Raw genomic sequence first — 6,004 nt, 5'->3', positions numbered from 1 at the left:
CCACGGTAACGATGAATCCTCTGTGCACGCCAAGGTTAGTCATGGAGTCCCACAAGGATCTGTACTCGGTCCAATCCTGTTCACTTTATATATGCTTCCTTTAGGCAGTATTATTAGGAAACACTCCATAAACTTTCATTGTTATGCAGATGATACTCAGTTATATCTATCAATCAAGCCGGATGAAACTAATCAGTTAGCTAAACTTCAAGTGCCTTCAGGATGTTAAAACCTGTATGACCTGTAATTTTCTAATGTTAAATCAGATATAAAACGAAGTTATTGCTCTCGGACCCAAGCACCTCCGTGACGCATTATTCAAAGATATAGTTATCTGGATGGCATCACCCTGGCTCCAGCACCACTGTGAAGAATCTTTGAGTATCTTTCATCAGGACATGTCCTTAATTCCCACTTAAAGCAAATTTCAACGACAGCCTTTTTTCACCTACGTATATTGCAAAAAAAATCAGGAATATCCATGCCAACTAGTCCATGCATTTGTCACTTCTAGGTTGGATTACTGCAATTCTTTACTATAGGCTGCTCGAAAAAATCCATAAAGACTACAGCTGATCCAGAATGCTGCGGCACGTGTTTGACGGGAACCAGGAAAGAGAACACGTTTCTCCTGTTTTAGCTCTTCTGCTTGGCTTCCTGTAAAATCCAGAATAGAATTTAAATCTTTCCTGACACAAAGCTCTTCATGGTCAGGCTCCATCTTATCTAAAGAGCTCATAGTACCTTACAACCCTGCGAGCACTACGCCCCAGAATACAGGGTTATGGTGGTTCCTAGAGTCTTAAAAGTAGAACGGGAGCCTGAGCGTTCAGCTATAGGCTCTCTCCTGTGGAACCAGGTCAGTTGGGTCCGGGAGGCAGACACCGTCTCCACATTTAAGGTAGGCTTAAGACTTTCCTTTTGATAAAGCTTATAGTTAGGGCATAGAATCGAATATCATTAGGGAGTAGTAGTTAGTCACATAGTTTTCAGATATCTATAATAATCAAGAATAATAGAACTAAAGGGAGACTTGGCATACAGCCCGATCGGTTGGGGAGAGTTCTGGCACGGCGGGCTGGAGCTCTCTTACTCGTTCTTTCTTGGTTTTGCTGTAATAGTTTTAGACAGCTGGGGAATTCCTTTGACACACTGAGCTCCTCTCTCCTCTCTCTTCCATCAATGTGCATCCATGTCCCAGAAATGCTGTTACTAACTAGCTCTGGGGAGTCCTTATGTTCTTTTTTCCCCAGCATGTTCCCGGATCAGAGAGGCTCCGAAATCGGTAGCAGCTGTCGCCATGGTCCCGCTACACGTTCTGTGATGCCATGTTCAACTGCTACACTGCAGTGCCCTGCTACGTCCTGCTATGCCATGAACACTACAAAACTACTATTTTTTCTATTTTTGTTATTGCCACTCTTCATTCTAACCCCAACCGGCCCGTCAGAACACCGCCTACCAAGAGCCTGGGTTGTCCGAGGTTCTGCCTAAAAGGAAGTTTTTCCTCGCCACTGTCGCACTGTTGCTTGCTCTGGAGGAGACTACTAGAACGTTGGGTCCTGTAAATTCTGGAGTGTGGTCTATCTGTATAGGTCTTGAGATAACTCTGGTTAGAATTGATACTATAATAAAATTGAAAAATTGAATTATGTTAAAAGTTCCATGGCACAATTACTCTTTAAAATTATATGAGTTGCCCAGTCTGCCTCTGGTCCCGGGCTAGAAATGGTATGGTGCTGTGCCTTTGAGAAAATGAAAGCTCAGATGGGCCGATCTGGAACCTTCCCTGTATGAGGTCATAAGGGGAAGGTTACCTCCCCTTTCTCTGCTTCACTACGTTGAAGCAATGTTAGCCCCCAATAAATTTAGCACGCTAACTACAGCAGCATGGCAAAAGAGTACATCTTTAGAGGTTTACTCCTCGACGCAGTGGGCTGGGGTTGAATCCCACCGTGGCCCTTTGTTTAATGGTCACCCCCCTACCCCACTTCTTCATCTGTCCGGTCAACAACTGCCTAAAAACCTATTTAAAAGTAAATCTATCACAGGGTTGGTACGTTTTCAATGTTTCTTCTCTTGCCTGATTTATCCAGCAGGGGAACTACCACATTATGCACAGGCTTAAATGCACACTGCTCATTACTAAAGGGGATTCTCAGGCGGTGAAACTGGCACCCCTTCAGCTACTAATCCACACATACTTTGGTCTGTATGGGAACTTGCACTGTAGACAATACAATTCCCAACCACCCCATCTCCAACCATGGCCTAACCAAACCGCCACTATCCCATCGCAACACTGGAGAGAGAATGCATGCAAATCTACTTACACGAGTGACATCACTTGCAGAAACACCATCTTTCATATAGAACTGGTCCATAATGGCTGGATCGAGGTCACTCATCAGAAATTCCAGCGTCTGGTCCGCATGCTGTGTTCTGCCAGTAATCTGGTAAATCAGGGTGAACAGGTACCGTCGGGAGGTCATTTATTAAATCACGGAGAGTAACTATGACAAGACAGTAGGGTTGTGACGAGATGAGACACTAGATTGGGTTCACGAGAACATTTAAAGAAAACTTAAAGTAAGAAATATGATTGGAAAAACGTCTTTACTCAGAACCAAGGTTACAACGTTACCAAGTGTTGCATTGCAGCAGTGAAAGGAAGTAGGTGCTCTTTTGATTCAGGACATTTTAGGAACGAGGGAAATTCCTCTGTTTTATCTTTAAAACTAAAGTTAGCTCTATCTAGCCGCGGTCTGCACATGTGACAGATATCGCGAGACAATGTCTACTTCTACAAAAAGTCCCGTCACAGTTTAATCTTGCAAGACAGCGCTTTTCAGATCACAAGACAGCAAAGGAGGTCCGCAAAGCGCTTTCACACAAGCAGAAATATGGAAGAACAGACCAACATGCAGCAATAGTCTGCTGTGGCTAAATGCAGCCACACAAGAGACTCTACAATTAGCATTTTTCATGTTTACAAGGCGTGACAGCACTGCCGCTATTGTTTTCACCTGGTGAGTCAGTGTGTGTGTGTGTGTGTGTGTGTGTGTGTGTGTGTGGCACGTTTGACTACTTTGCCGGGTTTGTCGGCCACTGCGACATCATCGCAACAGTCCAGGATGCAGACAGAAACTTTACAGGTGTGTAGTTGTGGTCAAAGAAAGCGGAGATCAAAAATCAGATTCTTGTATTCGTCACATACAATGTAGTGTATTAACCCATCCTAAGTATTTGGAGCAGCGGACGCTATACATGCAGCATCTGAATGTGGTCCAAGCAAGGGTGCCAGAAGTACACGCACACAGCTGGTGGGATCCTAGACTCAGTTATTTATTGCCATTCATCAGAGAGAAACAAGGAAATTGCTTCACAACCGTTCAGGGATAAAATCAGTATAGAGCACATGTCAGTTCTACTTTATACTATTGTATTTACCAACACTGTGTGGTACAACAAGTACTGGAAATTGTGTGATGCTTACCAGCAGTCAGAATTCAACAGTCCCATACAGTAGGCTGCACCATCTGGAAGGTGCAAGAAAGAAAGTTGGTTGATTGTTCAGTTTTATAGTTACGGTCACTAGTTGGCATTGCCAGACTCCTCCGAGCACTGCTGAGGAGGGCCTGTAGTCCACATCGGCATTCTGGGATGGGAGAAAACATGGGTGTGGTTATTGGCATTACTTTATCACAATCACTTGTCGCTAAGCGCAGAACGCGCCGCCGGAAAACAGCCTGGACGGGAACAGTTTTGGTGTGCGTTGAAAAGTTGTTTTAGTCGAACAGAAAACCGGCTGCCTAGATAGCTAGCTGTGCAGAGATCTGAGGAGCAGTTCACTACGAAACTCAACACAAAAAAGAGAAAAGGTAACTGCCATCCGTCCGGAAAAAGGACACCTGGCGGAATTTCTGAGGGCCCGGCACAATCCCGGAAGGGGACCGTCGTGGCTATAGACCATTCACCTGATAGTCTTCGAATATGGAACCGCATGCATCATCTATTTGATTTGTGGAGCACAAGTTAACGTCACAGCGACATTCTGGAGGTCGTGTACCATTTTGGTTTCTGTAAAATGCATTTTGTAACAAAAAAAAATAGATAGTAAAAAAAAGGTTAGTGAAAGATTCTGTAATATTACGTACTTGGGAAAATCTGGTGAGGAAGCCACTTCCTCGAAGTTGATGATGGGAACTCTTGATGGGTTGGCTTCATAAAGTTCTTGCGGGAGTAAAAGATAATCGCAACAAAAAAAAAGTCCACAGAAAATGTTTTTTTTGGTTGAATCTCTCAGTCTCCGAATGAGTGTTCCCCATACACGCGGCCATCCTCGATGGCATCGAAGCCGCAGTACTCCCTGGCGGTTCCAGCAGAGGCACCCGTGCTTGCAGTAAGAGGGTGGTTCCGCACGTCTTCAAAATGAAACGTCTCTTGGAGACAACATGCTATCTCACTGTGGACAGCAAAGAAGGACAAGAGAGGTGTAAAACAGCTGTGCTCACACTACTCGCTCAGTGTTCTTTCCACTCATGCACTGCTTTTGTCCCGTGGGGTCCACTGAGCTACATAATAGATCTAGTCTAAGATGGACACAAATGCTTTTATAGCCAAAGTTTTATTATTAATATTATACTGTCTCTTTTTCTCTGTGTATTCTTCTGCATTTGTCTTGATAAAAACGATGCTGGAAATTTCAATATCCTTGCGGGAGTCCCCAAAAGGATTATAAAGAGAAGTCTATAACATAAATTTGGGGAGAGAACACACGCGCACAAACGCCGTGGTCGAACTAGCTGGAATTGACATATTCTTTGATTTGGAGTGGCAGGAATAATAAATCCCGACAGCTGATCTCAGGGGAAGTGCTTTAGGAGGTTACAAAAGTACTTTTAGGTTTGATCCTAACCACAATTTAAAAGGATTTTGACAGCAAGACATCTTGAGGCTTGAATGGCTAATGTTGTAATATATTAAATAATTTTCCTTAGATTTTTTTCCCTTTAAATTTGTATTAAAGATAAAGATAAAAGATAATTGTCATGTTGTTGGACCTTTTTCCTTTCTTCCTGAGCAGTGAATGTCAAGCACAGTGCCAACATTCCACGTAGAAGTTAGCACACATTGAACTGGTTGTACTCGTGGGACTCTGGATCCTGCATATTAACAGGGAGTGGCCATTTCTCACACACGGACACGGACACACACGGACCGACACACGGGACACACGGACACACACGCGGACACACACGCGGACACAACACAGGATCACAGCCGTCATAGAAAGAACAAGTGATGTAAAAAAGCAGAAAGCTGCAGCTAAAAAGGATTTTTGATAAGACACAGAGAGTCACTATCTTAAATACCCAGAGTGCATTAGAATGTGTCATGCAACATCTGTCAAATATTGGCGGGAACATTTATGTCATGATGTTGATTGCATACATGATAGATGGCAAAAGCATGACAAAAACATGTGTGACACCATGTCACCGTGGTTGCCGGCCATTCGTAGTATTACTGCTTGCAGTCCGTTTAGGCAGCTGCCTCCCAGTTCGACTGTGATGAAGAGTGAAGTCATTCCCGGGTTGCCATGACAACGTGTTTTTATCTGCCATGATTTTTTTATCTGCCATCTGCCAGAGTGGTTGATTCTTTTAAATTAGTACAGCAGAATGTATCTTAGTTTCCTGTCGGGTAGGCTTGTGGTGGGGACTCCATCCTCCTTTTCTCCCCTCCCCCCCATCTTCCTCTCCTTTCCTCTCTTATCTCTTCTTCAGATATAGTTACTCTGGATGGCATCACCCTGGCCTCCAGCACCACTGTGAAGAATCTTTGAGTCATCTTTCATCAGGACATGTCCTTTAATTCCCACTTAAAGCAAATTTCAACGACAGCCTTTTTTCACCTACGTAATATTGCAAAAAAAATCAGGAATATCCATGTCCAACTAGTCCATGCATTTGTCACTTCTAGGTTGGATTACTGCAATTCT

General features: G+C 43.7%; 1 protein-coding gene across 1 annotated transcript in view; it reads right to left on the bottom strand.

Moving 5' to 3' along the window:
• Positions 1-6,004, bottom strand: part of amd1 (adenosylmethionine decarboxylase 1) — a 26,268-nt gene that overhangs the window by 1,531 nt on the left and 18,733 nt on the right. The gene's annotated exons all lie outside the window — the stretch shown is intronic.

Source organism: Etheostoma spectabile, chromosome 18, assembly GCF_008692095.1.
Source record: "Etheostoma spectabile isolate EspeVRDwgs_2016 chromosome 18, UIUC_Espe_1.0, whole genome shotgun sequence".
Taxonomy (NCBI): domain Eukaryota; kingdom Metazoa; phylum Chordata; class Actinopteri; order Perciformes; family Percidae; genus Etheostoma; species Etheostoma spectabile.
The sequence above is the reverse complement of the archived record's forward strand: the minus strand, read 5'-3'. Positions and strand labels throughout refer to the sequence as shown.